Source organism: Tamandua tetradactyla, chromosome 5 (assembly GCF_023851605.1).
Source record: "Tamandua tetradactyla isolate mTamTet1 chromosome 5, mTamTet1.pri, whole genome shotgun sequence".
Taxonomy (NCBI): Eukaryota; Metazoa; Chordata; class Mammalia; order Pilosa; family Myrmecophagidae; genus Tamandua; species Tamandua tetradactyla.
This window is the reverse complement of record NC_135331.1, coordinates 46156206-46175001: the sequence shown is the minus strand read 5'-3', so window position 1 is coordinate 46175001 and position 18796 is coordinate 46156206. Positions and strand designations below refer to the sequence as shown.

The 18796-nt window shown below is 40.6% G+C and overlaps 1 long non-coding RNA gene across 1 annotated transcript in view; it reads left to right on the top strand.

The window, feature by feature from the left end:
• LOC143684121 (uncharacterized) overlaps positions 1-17280 on the top strand; it is a 36527-nt gene extending 19247 nt beyond the window's left edge. Inside the window, exons 2-3 of the long non-coding RNA XR_013175853.1 lie at positions 8845-9015; positions 15862-17280. This is a non-coding gene — a long non-coding RNA (uncharacterized LOC143684121). The remainder of the gene's footprint in view (positions 1-8844; positions 9016-15861) is intronic.
• Positions 17281-18796: the final 1516 nt, after the last annotated feature.

The following is an 18796-nucleotide window of genomic DNA, read 5'->3' as shown; positions in this document are numbered from 1 at the left end:
TGTTATTTTATATGCTCTTAATGTAATGACACAAAATTTACTGTTTTACCTGTTCCCATAGCATATGGAAACAGTATGGACATATTGGAACAGGTTAGAATATCTAATATATACCTTGAAGTTTTTTGTCTCCGGTGAATTTCTTAAAAATTCAAAGGAAGAAGGTTTTCCTTATAAATCCACTGGATAATATTGACTATGTAAGTGGGATATTTATATTTAATATAAATCCTTTTAGAGTTGCACTTTCTTTCTTATAGGTGACTTCTATTTGTACACCATCTTCTATGTTCTTTTTAATTTTTCTCCTGAATGCCTCTTTTCAATGGATAATTTTTGGTCAGATTTTCTTATCTGTTAATTTCAATTTTAAAGAGCTCCATTATTTTATTATTCTTATTGGTTACATGAGAAATGACAACATTTTTGCTGTCTTATCAAATGTAAAGTTAATCTTTTATCACTTTCCTAGATAATGTATTTTTAAGTATTTCAACTTTATCTACCTTATGGCATTTATTATTTTATGGAATTTTAAAACATTTTATTGATGTTATTGCTGTGAAATATTGTTTTTATTTTATATATTCAATATTCATTTGGATTTATGCATAAATTAACAATTTTCATTGCTTTTAAATCCTACCTGATTGTTTCGAATTCTTTCTGGGATAGTTTTTATTTTGCCTAAGTAGCATTTCTTTACATTTTTTTAGAATTAATTTGCTGCTAGAAAACTTTTAAATTTGTTATTGGTTTTTATTTGTTTGAAAATGTTTTTACTTAACCTCACCTTTAAGGACTTCATTCTCTATACAGAAATCTATGTTGATGGCTATTTTTAAATTTTGTTATAAAGCTATATCATCACCTTCTGTGTTCCATTGTTGGTGACAGATGTCAGTTTTTCATTTATTATTAATTTAAAAGTTGTATTTCTGCTTTATAGCTTCTTTTAAGTTTTTCTGAAGTTGTTAAAATATGTCAAGGTATAAATTTCTTTTGAGTTTTTTCCTTCTGAGTTTTCTAGGGTTTCTTGAGTCTATGTATTTAATTAACTTTGGGCCAGACAGACACCATCTCTGCAAATATTGCTTCTATTCTATTCTATTTGTAGTTATCTACTGACACTCTCAAATAAATATATGTTATGACTTCTCACCCTACCCTCTGCCATGTTACTATCTCTTCCACAAGTTCCTTCATTTGTCTCGTCAGGCTTCATTTTAGATATTTTTCAGCCCTGATCTTATTATAAGATTATAAAGTCTGCCTCTTTGCCTAATGTGTTTTTCTTATTCATTTAGTTCATTTTTCAAATGTTTTATTGTGTTTTAGCATTTCCTTTGTGTTATTTTTTTGTTACTCACTTTTTAAGATTTCTAGTTTACTCTGAAAATTTTAGTATCACTTAAATTCTTGAATGTAAGAAGCATAGGTATTTTATGTACAATCTCTAGTGTGCCTTAAGGCCTGTTGCTGCTGCCTCTCATTCAGATTGTCATGTCTCCTTGTTTATTTGGTCTCTTTTTCTTAAAATGAATTTGAACATTAGATTTTAAAATTGTAAAAAATAATATGAGAACTAGGGTGATGTAATTGTCCTTCAAAGAGGTCTTTTGTTTGCTTTTGCTGGGCCCTGTGTACATCAGTAATGTAAGAATACCCTAATCCAAAATAAAAATGGAGTATTTAATATTTGGTTGAAAATTATTCCAAGAAAGCCATCTGCTAGGTTCCCAACCAAAAGCAGTGGATGTGTTACCACATTCCCTGCTCTTGTTAACAAACTTTGGTATTTATCTCCCTTCCAAATTGATGTTGACAAAACATTGCTCTGATTCTCAGTTTCCTTACTGAAATAACACCCTCAGGGCATAAGCAATCTGGAATACTGGTTAATGTTTTTGGATTTCCATCTTCTTCAAATTTTTTGTCCAGTTTTACTAGCTGTGTTGAATAATATGTTTTATCTAATAATATTTCATCAAAAGAATTATATAACCCACTGTTCTAGTCTGCTAGCTTGCAGAAGGCAATATACCAGAAATGGAATGGCTTTTTTAAAAGGGGAATTTACTGTGTTGCTAGTTAACAGTTCTAAGGCTGAGAAAATGTCCCAATTACACCAAGACTACAGAAATGTTCACTCACAGGCATCTAGGGAGAGATACCTTGGTTCAAGAAGGCTGATGAAGTTCAGGGTTTCTCTTTCAAGTGAGAAGGCACATGGTGAACAGAGTCATGGTTTCTCTCTCATCTGGAAAGGCACATGGTGAACACGTTCAGGGTTCCTCTCTCATATGAAAGGGCCCATGGCAAACACAGTGTCATCTGCTAGCTTCTTCTCCTGGCTTCCTGTTTCATGAAGCTCCCCAGGAGACATTTTCCTTCTTCATCTCCAGAGGTCACTGGATGGTGGCCTCTGCTTCTTGTGGCTATGTCATTCTGCTCTGCTCTCTCTCTGAATCTCTTATTCTCCAAAATGTTTCCTCTTTTATAGGACTTCAGAAACTTATCAAGACCCACCCAAATGGGTGGAGACATGTCGTCACCTAATCCAGCCTAAAAACCACTCTCGATTACATCACATCTCCAGGGAGATGATCTAATTACAGCTTCAAACATACAATGCTGAATAGGGATTAGAAGAAATGGCTGCCTTTACAAATGGGGTCAAGATTAAAACATGGCTTTTCTAGGGTACATACATCATTTCAAACCAGCACCTCCAACATCAATAGAATATTAATTCCCCTCTGCTTAATGTGGTTTTGTTGTTTGGCTGAGTATTTGGAAGATGGCTTCCAGGAAAAAAATAGTTAAACATCCAGCCTTTTGAATCCCTTCAAACATCTTTCCTGTTGTTTCTTTTCAATACAGGTATTGAAATAGTCAGTACAGCTATTGACTAATGATTTTTATCTTTTTATCTTTTAAAATTCCTGTCCTTCAAATACTGACCATTTGGAATCATTCCTCAGATGGTGGGAGGGTAGTCTCGGACAGGTAGTTTTTATCAGTCTTTTCCCTTTGTGTAGTATCAGTGTGAAAAGATGAAACCTCCTTTCACTGCTGCACATTCAGAATATAAACCTTAGTAGCCCATTGTTCTTTGTTTTTATAGGTTTATCATATTTTATTTTACTGTGTGATCATTAAATTACCAGATGGGTGATATTAGTGAATTCCATTCCTGCCCAACCACAGTGGCAAGCTTTTCTTCTTCATTTCAGGGAGGCACAGCTCTGGGTGATCCCACAATCACCCTGGTATGACAGATTGAGGCAAATATCACTTATCTGACCATACCCACCACTAATGCCAGGCTGACAGGTTTATTATTACCAACAGTGCCCTGATGTATAAATTACTCTACAGAGTAACCCAATTAAATTTAGCTCCCTAGAAAAAAAATTCCTGAGGTCAGAGTTTTAAATTTGTTTTAATCTCAGGAAGGTGACTCTCAGCCTTCTGCTTCCCTGGTTAACTCTCACAAACTAACTGTCCAAGAGTTTACCCTGTATCTCCACAAGATCTCTGAATCTTCTTCCAGTTACTTAGAAGTTGGCTTGAACAATGGGAACTTATCATGTCATGGTTTTGAAGGCTAGGAAGCTCGCTTCCTCCTGGGGTCTGTAGCAACTGGTGCTGGCCTAGCTTGCTCCAGTCCTTGAAGTTTGATGGCTTATCTCTGTGCCTCACACCACTTGGTGATGTCCTATCCTTTCTTTTTTGTGTCCCAACTGGCTTACTGCTTCTCCCTGTGGCATCATCTCTTTGGTTATATCTTCAAGTTTCTTCTCTTTTAAAGGCCTCCAGTAATCTGGATTAAAGTCCATCCTGCTTCATTTGGTCACAACTTCACTAAAACATAACATCTTTAAAGGGCCTATTTAAAATGGTTTAGATCCACAGGGACCCACATTAGAATTAAGAAAATATCTAAAATGGGGTACATAATTCAGTCTACCACAGTACTCCAGCTCATTTTAGTGCCTGGTGACTTTAGATCATGAAGGTAAATGAGGTGAATGTTTCAGTTGTGAAGGGCAACTGCATACTAAAAACTACATTTCTATCACTTTTCAATAGTTTTAAGTCTTATCTGTTATTCTCAAATCCCTTGATGGAAAGCCCTTTGGGAACAGGAAGTGGGTTCAGTCTCTCAAAGTAAATTTCCTTTGCTTTGTAATTATAATTAACTTATTTTTTACATCCTGGGGACAGATTAATTCAGTTATCATAGTAAGAGATAAAAATGAGTAAATTCACAAGAATTAAATCCACAGATGTCCTTCTGTTTTAGATTGCTAAAACTAGCAGATTTCAATATAGCAGTAATGGAACAGCCTTTAGAAAGGGAATTTATTAAGTTGCAATTTTACAGTTCTAAGGCCATAAAATATACAAATTAAGGCACTAACAACAGGTTTCCTTTACTCAAGAAAGGCTGATACCATCCAGAACACCTGTGTCAACGGGGAAGGCATGTATGTGGCTGTATCTGCTAGGATCTCTTGCTTTAGGACTCCTCTCTCAGCTGGGAAGACACATGGCGATGTCTGCTAGCTCTCTCTCCTCATTTCATAAAACATCCCTGGGTCTTTTTCCTTAAGCATCTCCAAAGATCTCTGAGTGTGTGGGCTCTCTGAGCACTAAAGCTTTTTCCAGAATGGTATTCTCTTAAAGGACTCTGGTAAGCAACCCATCTTGAATGGGTGGAGACACATCTCCGTGGAAACCACCTTACCAAAAGTTACCCCTCACAATTGTGTGGGTCACATCTCCATAGAAACAATAGAAAAGGACACTGCCCAGCAATATGGAATGAGGATTGAAGAACATGGCTTCTCTAGCATGACAATTTCAAACCAACACATTCCACACTCTGGATTCTGTTCTTTCCATGTACAAAAAGCAGTCATTCCATCACAGTATCTGAAAGCCTTTAAACCACTGCAGTAATAATATAAATACAATACAACATAGAAACAACACAGAATGTCATCAAATCAAGTTATAGACATGGTCTGTCCTAAGGCACAATTCTCCTCTGGCTCTGCTCTGGTAAAACTCAGAACAAATTACCTGCTGCCAATGTATAAAGGAGGGACACTCATTGGATACATAGTCCCATTTCAGTAGGAAGAAATTGGTAGGAAAACAGGGCTCACCTGACCCAAACAGTTCTAAAAATCTGTAGGAAAACTACATTAGATCTCCAAGTATGAATGTCATTTATTTCCAGAGTTTTGGAAAGCAGTAGCCCCACACTTTCCAAAGGCTTGTGCAGTGGCCTGGTACTCTCCAAATGCAACCTGGTGGGACACTGGTGAGACCACCTTTTTCTATGCTCCACCCTCTCCAATTATGGAGGCAGAGCCTGGGCGCTCTCTCAGCACTGAGGCTTATGCTCAACTCCTCCAGAACTATGGGTTGGAATCCAGGCTCTTCCCAATCCCCAAGGAATATGCCCCACCTCTCCAAAACCTGAGATGGCACAACTTTTCCTGAACAAAGTAGGCGGCCAGCCTTCTGCTTTAGGGGAAAACTCACAATCTCCAAGGGCATGGATAAGTCTGCTCTCCTTATCTGAGGTTTATTAGCATCAAACCTTAGCTTCCATGTTCTGCCTTTGAAGCTATTTTTCCTCCAATCTGTCCCTTAACCCTTTTAGTCCAGACTGGCAGTGGTGCCATTTATACAGATCCCACAACACACTTGTTGGGTCTGTTTGCAAGAGACAGGCATCAGAACCATCTGACAATAGGGTTTTCCACGAATTCTTCCTAGGTAACGCCATCTTCAATCCTGGCTTTTTCTGAAATGGCTGACTTGTTCCATGTATAGTTAAATCCAACATATGGGGCCCTATTCTCTGTGATCTCCCTTTCTGGACACCCAAAATTTTCCAGGCCATCAGTTTCTTGTTCTTTGGTACTCAAGTTTTCATTTTTCAGCTTATTTCTTTCCTATCACATTTAAGCTATAATATAAGCTGTAAGCCTACACTTTCCACATTTAATTTGGAAGTCTCTTCTACTAAATACTCAAGTCTGTGGCTTTGAAAATCTGCCTTCTGCCAAAAACCAGTAGTCAGTTTTACCAGAATCTTTACTACTGTAAAACAAAGATCACTTTCCTTACATTTTAAAATAATACATGCTTCATTTCAGTCTAAGGCCATATCAGAAGTATCCTTAGAGTCCACATTTCTACCAGCAGTCTCTTCAAAGCATTCTAGGCCTTCTCCATCAAGGTCCTTGCAACTATTCCATAATCTTCCCTTTATCCATTTTAAAAAGATATTCAAACATGTTGGTATTTACAAACTGCTCCATCACCCCACTTCTCTGGTAACAAAATCTATTAGTTAAAGCCACTGGAATGTCAGTAAAAGAATGACTTTTAAAAATGGAATTAAGTTGCAAGTTTACAGTTCTAAGGCCATGAAAATGTCCAAATTAAGGCAACAACACAGGTTACCTTCACTCAAGAAAGGCTGATACCATCTGGCAACACCTCTGTCAGCTGGCAAAGGCACATTGTCAACATGTACTAGCTCTCTCTATATATATCATAAGGCTTACCTGGGGGTGTTCTCCAATGGTTTCTGGCTGTGTGGTTGAGGTTTGTTTCCATCACCATAGAAATCACAGCATGCATAGGGTAGGGCTTTAGAGAGGTGAAGCCTAAAGCATTTCAGGTGGGTCACAGTAACCTCCAGAGCTTTATCAGAGCACTACTGGTCTTTTGTGTACCTTGTTGTTCTCTCCACCTTGGGTTCTGCCAAAAACCATTACATTGAGAGCTGCTGTATTCCAACCTGACAGTGTTATCCTGGAGAAGTCACCATGCCAGAGCCTTAGAAAATTCATTAAAAAACTCGGCTCTCCAAACTTGAAAGGGATGAGAGTCAATGGGATAGAAAAGGGGAGGACTCTGGGTGGTCAGGGCCTCCCTTCAGGGACTGAGGCTGTGGAGTTACATGGGATAGAAACCAGGATGATGTCACCTTATGACATCAGAAACTCAGCTGGGGACTGGCTGCAAGGGTGGGTGTAAATGTCAGGGGCACAGGTCTTGATAAGGACAGTAGAATCTGAGCACAGTGTGGGGGCTTTTCCTCCACTAATGTCATTTGTCTACTTCTAAATGACATACATGTTGACCCTCCTGAGGAGGCTGCTCTGGCCTGCCCCTCTCCTGCATCTCTGGCACCTACAGACTTAGGTCACCTGCTGTTACACCCACATTTACCTTCTCTACCCTTGGAACAGCTAAATAAAGAGGTTTGAAATATCGAGCCAAACACTTTGATGATTAGGAATGATATTCCTAATGTCACAGAGCAGTGACAACCAGATGAACAGCAGAAAGAGTTCATTGATACTAGTCAGTAATGTAGAAATCACAGAAAACCTTGGAACTTTTGGGTGACAAGAGCTACTGAAATGAGGAAGTGAAAGGCAGCACTGTGCAGCAGAACATGTGAATAAAATACCATAGTAGAAAAGAAAACTTCAGAAAGAAAAGATGGCAGATGTTTCTCATACCAATTCTTTAATAGTCAGCAAAGCTGCTGACTTCTTTCAATCCAAAGTAACAGTGGAGTCTCATGCAGGCAGATGAACATGTGATGGAGTTAGACATCGGATCCCTGAATGTGGCACAATCCTGTTAAGAAAGTGTAGTCAAGGTCTTAGTGCAGAGCTCAAAGCTCTAGACTATCATCAGTAGTTCTGATTCTGCTGATAAGAAAAGAGGTAAATGTATGTTCAACATTACAGTCTCAATTAGTGCATTTCCTTCCACCAAAGCAGGTGAAGGAACATGTGAGTTCATTGTAGCGGTATATTCTTGGGAGATTCACCAACACAAAGTTAGTCTCCTGTGGGATTAACATTTACCCTCACCAGACAAACCCAGAGGATGCTACATCTGTCCCCTGGTCATGTCCATGCTCCTTGTGCTCTTATCTGTTCAGGGAAAGAATCAGTTGCCTAATATTAGAAAATCAGTTTTCTAATATGCCAGCAGCATATTAGAAAAATTACACAACATGGGCAAGTGGCATTTCTTCAGTGCGTGCACGGCTGCCTCAACATAAGAAAATCAATTATCATAAAACACCATACCAACAAATCAAAGCAGAGAAACCACATGATCATCTCAATTGATACAGAAAAAGCATTTGACAAAATTTAACATCATTTCTTGCTGAAAACACTTTAAAGGATAGGAATAGTTGGGAACTTCCTCAACATGATAAAGGGAATATATGAAAAACCCACAACCAACATCATCTTCAATGGGGAAAGACTGAAAGCTTTCCCTCTAAAGTCAGGAATAAGACAAGGATGCCCACTGTCACCATTATTATTCATCATTTTTCTGGAAGCTCTGGGCAGAGCAATTAGACAAGGAAAATAAATGAAAGCATCCAAATTGGAAAGGAAGAAGTAAAACTCACTGTGCAAATGACATGATAATATATGTCAAAACTCCTGAGCTAATAAATAAGTACAACAAAGTTGCAGAATAAAAGAGCAATGTCCAAAAATCAGTACTGTATCTATATATCAGTGATCAGCAAACTGAGGAAGGACTCAAGAAAAAAATTCCATTTACAATAGCAACCAAAAGAATGAAATATTTAGGAATAAATTTAATTAAGGATACAAAACACGTATACACACAAAACTATAATAATTTGGTAAAAGATATCATGGAAGACCTAAATAAACAAAGTCATAATGGGTACATGGAGTGGAAGACTAAAAATATTTATGATGTCAATTCTATCCAAATTGATTTATATATTCTGTTGTGTGAAACCAGGAGCGAAGTGCTGCAAGAGCTTCCAGGAACGTTATGTGGAATCCTGAAGAAATTGGAACCGAGACTCCAGAGCTTCAGGAAGCAAGATTTAACTTGTCCATGTTCATGGGGTCCAGCTGAGTCACCTCAAAAGTCTGAGCCTTGAACAAAAGGTTACAAGATCTTTTAAAGGTAAGGTACGAACTGATGGTGTTCGAAGAAAATGATTGGCTGATTTCAATTGGGAAGGGCACAAGCTGGGTTTAGAAAAGTTGATGAGTGCTTAGGGGAGGTGTTTCTTTACAGGAATTTGTCTTACCTTGCCAACATGCAGTTTTACCTGTTCTCAGGGTAAGCATCCTGTTTGCATGTAGTTCTGACTGCCCGGAGGAATTTGGGGACTTTTAAAGAGGAGGTAGTTTAAATGTGCAAGGGGGCATGAAGGACCTACCTGCTACAAGGGGAAATGACTTGGGCAAACGGGGGTTGCCTGTTACATTCCCCACTTTGATGCTTGTTCATGCTAGTGTACAGTTGCATCATTTATACCTCATTTTCTTCTAGTTGTAGGGGCTGATATTGGTGTTTCCATATTGCCAGGATTTTTGCCAAGGTCTGCTTTTCTATTAGGGCTTTGACTGAGCATTATAAGCTACTTATTAAGAGTGGCAGGAGGCATGGGACGAAGAGGCTTATGCCTAGCAAGCCTGGGACACTAGCAATTAGGGATCTGAGCCCTTTGAACATAGAGAACCATCATCCAGCCTTTCCATGTTTGTGTGGGGACATGGGCTAGCTTTCTCATTTCATTGGTTATTTCTCTAGTAGCTTTTCCCTGTTCATCTATTTGGAGGCAACAGTCAGTTCAGTTGAATTTCTCACAGGTGCCTCCTTCATCCACTGATAGTCTAGGGCCAGTCAGTTTTGTAAATGGCTGCCCAGATTTTGTCCTGGTTATTGGCTAGGGCTTCTAGTGCCCATGAGGTTCTATTAGTTATTAGTTCAGAACGGCTTGGAGATGGATGATATGGTTGACCATGTAAATGGGGGTTCAATATCCCCACAACTCATCCTGAGCCCAGGTGGCAGGCCTGTAATAGTGGATTATTCATTCCAGGGGCCGCTAATTATCTTCCCAACTCCCTATTTGGATGTTGTCTGCCACTCTCCATTTTTCTCTGATGAGTGCCCACAGGGGGGCACCCAATCTGGCTACCCCAGAAGAGGGGGACCAAGAAGAAAGCTGGGCAAATGGTCCCAATTGTGCAGGACCCTGTCCACCCAGCAAGCAGCCATTTGTAGGCCATTTTCCCACATAGCCAGTAAAATCTGGCCGGGGCTTGCTGAGGACTGGCGGTATTTACATTGCTCCATACCTGGTCAGATTAAGGATTTTATAAGGTGTAGTTTGGCTGACATTTTCATCCCCTTCCCACACTGTCTGGTCTGCACCCTCATGGAGTACTCACCTTCCTGAGCACACAAGTTCCCACAGAAGGCCTTTCCCATTCAAAGGTGAATATTTCCCAGCTGACTGGGGCTACCTGGGTGCAGGAGAAGGTGTCCTTCAAGTCCAAGCATGAGAACCATTTGGCTTCCCCTGGGACCAGACTGGGGGGTATATGGGTTAGGAACCATTGGGTGGATGGCTTCTGTATTTCCATTGACTGCCAACAAGTTTTGTACCAGGCAAAATTCCCATTTGAGCTTTCTTCATGGGTAGCTGCAGGGTGTTCCCAGAGGAGTTGCAGGACCAGGTAATTTGCTGGGATTCCAGCCATGCCAAGTGGCCTTGAATTCCCTTGAGGGCCTTCTGAAGGATTGGCTACTGTTGCACTGCCACAGGGTGTACCATGGGATTCAGGGCCATTACCACTGGAGGCAGTGTACAGCTAGGCCTAGAAGCTTGTGCTCAGCTCAGACATTTGATTTCTGCCCAGGAATGGCAGGCTAGGGCAGACCTCCCCACCCACTTTAGATTCCTCATGCAGCCACCAATCTTCACCAGCTGGTATGGTTAGGAGTAGGATCTTTTGTGGGCCATCAATTTTTAAAAAGGCTTTTCCTTTGAGACCAAAAGTAATTTGGGCATGCAGTTTCCTGAGAAGGTCCCATCCCAGTAGTGGCAGCAGGCACTCTGGCATGACAGGAACTGGTGCCATCCTAAGTGACCCCCAGCGCTGCACTGTCTGGCCTTCAGGAATAGTTTCTTCTGCACTTTCCTGTGACACCCACTATGTGTATTGCTCAGCCAGGAAATGGGTGAGCATCCCCCAGGGGCTGGGTTATTAGTGTTCAGCACTGGTATCCACCATGAAGTCCATCGTTCAGCTCCCTAATTTTACTCTGACCATGGGCTCCTGAGGGTCTAAAAATATGGAACCCAGTCTGTCCTAGTCAGAGAGCTCATTGACAGACAAAGTGATGGTGTCAGGATCCGGATGAGGCCTAGGGCTGGTATCCTGCTTTCCTCTGCCTGTTAATGGAATGGCTTTATTGGGGCACTTGTTCTTCCAATGCCCCTCCTCTTCGCAGAAACAATACTTGGTTTGCCTCAGGGGTGCTCAGGCCAATTGGGTTGTTTTTGACCTGGGCCCTTGGTCTCAGTGCTCAAAGGCAGCAGTAATCATCTGAGTCTTTTCCCAGAATTTCTTTTTCTTTTCCTTGGTCCCCACTTGGTCATGACTGATGAATACCCTCATGGCCACCTCTATCAGCTGGCTTGTATTCATGCCTGCAAATCCATCTAGTTTCTGGAGCTTATGCAGAATGTCAGAGGCTGCTTGCCCCAGAAAGGTGGCATTTACCAACATTTGACTCTCTGGGGCCTCAGTATCAAATTGTGTGTATTGGCAGGTTTCCATCAATCACCCAAGGAACTTGCTCGGGGGCTCATCTGACTTCTGCAAGAAGTCTTTGACCTTGGTCATGTTGGTGGTTTCTTGGCTGCCTTTCTGCAGGCCCTGGAGCAGGGCCTTGCAGAACCATTGAAGGGACTACAGCCCCGCATCAGTGTTTGTGTCCCACTCTGGGTCATCTCCCAGAAAACTGTGGGTGACATATTGGGTTGGGTCTAAGGTGCCATCAGGAGTGCTTCCCTCCAGGTGCCTCCATGCTGCTGCTACCATTTGCCAACAGTACTCAGTGCTGAGGAGAGTTACAAGCAGCTGGTTGCGGTCAGGCCAGGTGGGCTGGTGAGTCTGGACAATGGACTAGAACAGATTGATCATTACCTGAGGCCTCTCAGTATAGGACCATGTATGATTCTTCCAGGTTAGCAGGTTGGTAGAAGTGAAGGGAATATATGTGAAGTTTATTCTCCCTTCCTGAAAGTCTCCCCACACATTGACAAGGAAGTCCTTGGGTTTCTCTCAGAGGCATTAAGGGTGTGGCCAGGGATGGGGTGGCACCACCTGGCTGGGCCACAGCTGCCATGGCTCAGGAACTCCAGGGATGGCTGGACCTAGCAGAGCCTCAGGTGACGCTTCTGGGCTGCTGAGGGAATTGGGTTGTTGTGGAGATGCTCGGCAGGGCCACAGGTATTGGGGGTGTGAAGTAAGGCAGGGGTTTTCTTCTGCATGTGCACTGGATAAAACCACGACCTTGGCCTTGCTGCCTGGTTGTTTGCAGGACTTCTCCACCACTTGGGTGAGAAACACCTGGAACCACCCATCAATGCAAGTCTTAATCCACCCTGGCTTCTTCTTTGTGACCTCCAGCCAGGTGACAATGTAGGGAAACTGATCTGTCTGTCCAGACATCCCTGACATTATCTACAAACTGCCTTTAACATTTTCTAACTCGAAAGTTCCCTCAGACAGCCAATCTACCTCAAAGGTGGGTCATTCTAGCATACAGAACTTCCTGAGTTGATCCAGGGACTCCCCAGTCATCAGTAAAAGCCTTCATAAAGTTTGACATCATGCACCAAAATGGTGTTTTATTATATTCCCCACCTCCAAATCTGGCAGAGCCAATGGTTAGGGGAAGGGTTTACAGACAAACACAAAGGGATTTTAGATAATTTAGTGCTTTGTTCAGCCTGGCCACTCCCCTATCAGGGATGTTGGGCACCTCCTGGCTTTGGTCATCCAGTATAAACCCCTGGCCAGCCCCCCTTTTGGGGTTGCTCACCCTTAACTATATGAGGATTGCCACAAACTTGCAGAATCTGAACTCCCTTGCAGCCTGGAGCTCAGCTCCTGTGGCCCAGGACTTCCATTCACTCACATAGTCAAGCACAATCCATTGACATTCCTCCTACACTGCCCTTCCCAAAACCCAGTCTGAAGACTTCCATTTGCCTCGCTCCTCCAGATGGAGACCATAGTTTGGAGAGTCTTGGGGGTTGATCAGGCCACCCTTCCACTCAGGCCTTCTATGAGTGGACTGATAACCTGATGCTGTCCAGTGCTTAGCAGCCAGATGGGTGGCACTCCCAGGGATCTGATTCCTGAAGCTGTCCTGGATCCATCACTGCTCTGGCAGTGATGAGTGCCCCAGCTGGGGAGGGGAGGTTGGGATTCTGAAAGATGGGGAAGTCCCCAGTGCTGGCACTGCATTCCATCAAGTCTCTTGGTCTGGGAATGTTTGCTGTCATGGGACAGAGAGATGATAATGTCACCAGCTCTTGATCCTGTATAAGCCCTGAGAAATGTTGGTGCAAACATCAGAGGAATTGGGATTGAGGCTCTGGAGCTTCTGGAAGCAAGATTGTATTTGTATGTGTGCATGGGGCCCAGCCAAGTCACCTCGAAAGTCTGAGCCCTTAACCAATGTTTACAGAAGATTTTATAGTCAGGATGGCACATTAAAGACAGGTATGAAATGGAGGAGGTGTTGGAAGGAAATGATTGGCTGATTTAAATTGGGAAAGGCACAAAGCTGGTTATACAGAAGTGGATGAGTGATTAGGGGAGGGGTTTCTTCACAGGAGTTTGTCTAACCTTGCCTATCTGCAATTTTTCCTGTTCCTGAGGCAAGCATTCTGTTCACATGTAGGTCCAACTGCTCAGAGGAATTTGGAGAATTTTAAAGAGGTAGTTAAAATTTGCAAGGAGAAGTGAGCAGCCTGCCTGCTGCAAGAGGAAATGGCTTGGGCACACAGGGGCTGTCTGCGACATTCCTTAATCTTTCCTGTTTTTCCCTCTGCTATTTTATTTCTGGGACATTTGTCTTAATGAACATTTTCATAATCCAGAATTATGTTTTTAAGCTGGAACATGTGATTTATAGTTCTCAGCAATTTTATCATAATGCTTCTAAATGTGTGCTCATTGTATTCACACTAGAATGAAAGGTTGATTGAGAACAATAGTATTAGGATGCAGTTTCCTCAGAAAGTTGGTTTTTGGGGGCAGTGCAAAGGTGGCTCAGTGGCAGACTTGTCACCTGCCATGCTGGAATACTAGAGACCTGGTTTCACTAACCAGTGCCTGCCCATGCCAAAAAATAATCAATCATAAGCCTCAGTAAGTTTTAAACTTAGATGTGCTGACTTCTTGGGTTAAATATTGATAGTTCAATTTATGATTTTCCTTCATAAGAGTTATGCTTTTTCTGCCAGATGCCTGAAAAGCTCTTTCTTAAATATAAAAGTTCAATAACAAGACCACTTCTGACTCCGTGCAATCATTTGCTGACAATTTTCCTTGTCTACACTGCATCCCTTGATTTGCAAGTTAGGCTTTGCTTCTCATTCAGGAAAATTTCCCACATCATTTTCTGCATATATAAGATTCATTTTCCTCATGTTGGATAATTTCTCTTTACCTCTAGTAGTACTGTCTTCCTTTACTTTGAGTTGATACCTTCCTTGCCACCTTTCCTTGTGATTGGGTGGGTGCCTGCCATGATTTGATTTCAAGTGAACACCTGTTGGTTCTTGACCTAAGGCTTATCCAAGTCTGAGTGGTTTCCCTCTGCTGCTTCTTGTGCAGACACAGATGATATGAACTATGTACAAAATGGACAACAATATACAACTACCTTTTGGTTTTGAGAAATGGAAACCATCGTACTCATTTGACTCATTCTTTGTGCAGCACACTATGTCAAAAAGAGACTAGCACATTCCTGTAGTATTCTAATCCTTCTTGAAAATCCAGGCATTGTTAAAATGGAGTTATTTCAGATGAAAACAATCAGGTTTGATGAAAAGTTTGGGCAGCAGCCCCTATGAGATAAAGCAAATGAAACTTTGCTCCTTGACCTAGAGGAAGAAAGAATGATTTGAGATTTACCAAGTAGAGACTTGAGTATATGAAATGGCCCTAGACAACAGATTAGGAGAAAGTCTTTCTCCCTAGATACAAGAGGGAAATTACTCAAATTAGATTATAAATCAAAGAGGCAGTCTATCCTATAACCATTGTGAGATCCTGGAAAGAATCACTTTAAGAGGAAGAATGAAATCTGCTTCTCTGAACAGAGTCAATATTAATGGTATTTCTAATGGTTCAGACCGAGAAATGCCTCAGCTGACCTCTCCATGTACACTTTAGCCCTGAGCCTCTGTTACAGATGATGTCACTGCTGTATTTCAAGGGCAAATTTTAAATAGATCTCTGTAGTTCTGAATGGTAATGGAATTTTTCTACCAGACTCCAAATCAGTCTCTCCAACTAAATTGTTTTTAAAGAATTGGAAAATATGAATAAAAGATTTAAAAATATTTATTTCCATTGTCTGCCAAGTCATTAAGAGATCCAAAGCAAACATCTGAAGATCATTCAACTGCTAAATTTTATAGTAACTTTAAACACAAAGAGCAGAAGGACCCTAGGCTGTCAACAGTTTCTTTCATTTTGGGAGACATAATCTCAATGAGAATGTACTAGATGCAAGGATGAAGAAGAACCCAGGAAATCCTCTAAGACATCAACAGGAAGAACAGCTTTTGAGGGACTCTGTTTAAAACATATAAGAAATGGGGAAGCAGAATCGATAGTCACAATATAAAGGTGTCTGTTAGGCACAGGGAATGGATTATTCAAATAACCTATGTTCATATACCTTAACCTACTCTGTATTCTATAGGAGGATTCTGTCGTTGTACAGGAGAAAGAGTCGGCTCTCAGAGGACACCACCACTTTGTAACAGACAGCAATTCCAGACAGACCGTGTCCCACTCTGAGAATAAACAGCAACAAACAAACGAAATAACCTGGGACCTTTGTGTGGCATGGACACAGGCTGAGGAGATAATATGAAGGGACAGCTGAAAAAATCAAAGAAACACCATACTCCTGGATGGGACACTTCCACAGAATCATTTGGAATCTCCAGAACCCCATAAAAAGTTATTGTTTTTGGAGCATGAATATAATGCCTAAGGAAGACAGGAAACTTAAATACAAAAATATGCATGAATCAATGATATTGAGTTGAAGAAGTTGAAAGTGAAAGATAAAAGTAAAATGACTTGTTTAAAACCCACACTATAAACAATCTAGTACATTTTGTAAATAGGCAATCTCTGTTTAGGATAAAAGTGATGAAAACAAAAACAAATACTGCCAAAATGTAGAAGAGAAAGATGAAATATTAAAGGCAATTGTCTAAAGAATAGAATAACAGTGAACAGAAAATCAATATGCAGTATGGTTGGCATGGTAAAAAACATATAATGGAAATAAAAGTAGAAATTAAAATGGAGAGAAATGTATATGCTTTGGGCAAAATGAAAGAAATTAAAATGGATCAGTCACACTCTCCTGGAAAAATCAAAGTTAAAAGATTAGCTTATTGCTTTAACAGGTACAAAATTTCTTTTTGAAGTAATGAAAAATTTGGGGAATGGATGTTGATGTTAGCACAATATTGGAAATATAGTTAACAACCCTGAGTTGTACACTTTGTTTTTTTGTGCTTTTTGAAAGTGTAACCACTTTCAAAGTGGTTAAAATGGGAAATTTAAGGTTTTGTATATGTTAGTATAATAAAAAGTTTTTTTGAAAGTATGGGAGGACACAACTAAATACATTCTGACTTTCAAAGACTCTAGACACAGTTTTTTTTTTTGAACCAAAAGCAGAAAATAAAATACATTTTAGGAGCTAGTCTTCCAGCCAAGGGACACGAATTGTGCTAATTTCAGACAGCGAGACTGTGGTGGTTAAGAATGAAATATGCCATAGGAAAAATCATGTTCTTAAAAGTAATCCATTTCTGTGGGGGTAAACTATTATAAGTAGGACATTTTGATTTGGTTGCTTCAGTAAAGGCTTGTCCCAGGGTGGGTCTTTATTATTTTATTGGAGTGTTCTATAAATGGGATGGAGAGAGAGAGAGAGAGAGAGAGCAGCTGAAAACATCAAAACCAGAAGAGAGAGGAGAGATCAATCTAGGAACCAATGCAATGAATCTTATTTTAAAATGTGCTTCTTAATCACTGATGCCCATACTTTGCCTACTTACTATCCTCTGATAACCAATGATCTCAAATTCAATTATCAGTTTGCTCATTATAGTTCATTTCTATTAATGATACCATACATTATTTGTCCTTTTGTTTCTGGCTTATTTCACTCAAAGTAATATCCTCAAGGTTCATTCACCTTTGCATGCCACATGACTTCATAACTTCAATATGAAGGTATACCTGCAATATTCAATTGCATATATACACATTTTGCCCTTTTGTTCATCAGTTGATGTCTTTAAGCCACCTCCACCCATTGCAAATTGTGGATAATGTCACCATAAAAATCAGTGTGCAAATGCCTATTTATGTCCCTGCTTTCCGTTATTCCAAGTCTGTGTCTAGTAACAGGGTTGCAGGATCATGTGACAGCCATACACCTAGCCTCCTGTGGAACCACCATGCTGTCTTCCAGAGCAGCTGCTCCCTTCTACTTCCCTGCCAACAGTGAATATGTATCTCTCTCTCTTCATATCTTCTCCATCACTTGTTTTCTTCTGTTTGTTTTTTAAACACTTTTACTCACATACCATGTGTGCTGGTTTGAAAGGGTATATGCCCCCTAAGAAAAGCCATGTTTTAATATAAATCCCATTTCTTAAAGGTAGAATAATCTCTATTCAATACTGTATATTTGAAACTGTAATGAGATCATCTCCCTGGTTGATGAAATTTAGTTAAGAACGGTTGTTAAACTGGATTAGGGGATGACATGTCTCCACCCATATGGGTGGGTCTTGATTGGTTTACTGGAATCCTATAAAAGAGGAAATATTTTGGAGAATGAGAGACTCAGAGAGAGCAGAGAATGCTGCAGCACCATGAAGCAGAGTCCACCAGCCGGCGACCTTTGGAGATGAAGAAGGGAAATGCCTCCCGGGGAGCTTCATGAAACCAGAAGCCAGGAGAGTAAGCTAGCAGATGACGCCGTGTCTGCCATGTGCCCTTCCAGCCGAGAGAGAAGCCCTGACTGCGTTCGCCATGTGCCTTTCCAGATGAGAGAGAAACCCTGAACTTCATCGGCCTTCTTGAACCAAGGTATCTTTCCCCGGATGCCTTTGATTGGACATTTCTATAGACTTGTTTTAATTGGGACATTTTCTCGGCCTTAGATCTGTAAACTAGCAACTCATTAAATTTCCTTTTTTTAAAAGCCATTCCGTTACTGGTATATTGCATTCCAGCAGCTAGCAAACTAGAACACCATGCAATCCATCCTAAGTGTACAATAAATGGTTCCTGGCATAGTCACCTGTTTATGCATTCCCACCACAATCTATATGATTACATTTCCATTTCTTCTGCAAAGAAAAAGAGGAGAAGAGAAAAAAAGAAAAAGTGAAAGAGAAACAACAACAACAACAATCCTATACCCCTAAATTATATCTCCCTGTTATTGACATTTAGCTCTGGTATATTGCATTTGTTACAATTCATGAAAGAACACAGCAATGTTACTGTTAACCACAGACCCTAGTTTCCATTAATTCTATTTTCCGTAAATCATCCCATTCTTAATACCTGCAATGTGTTAGGTAAATAACACATTG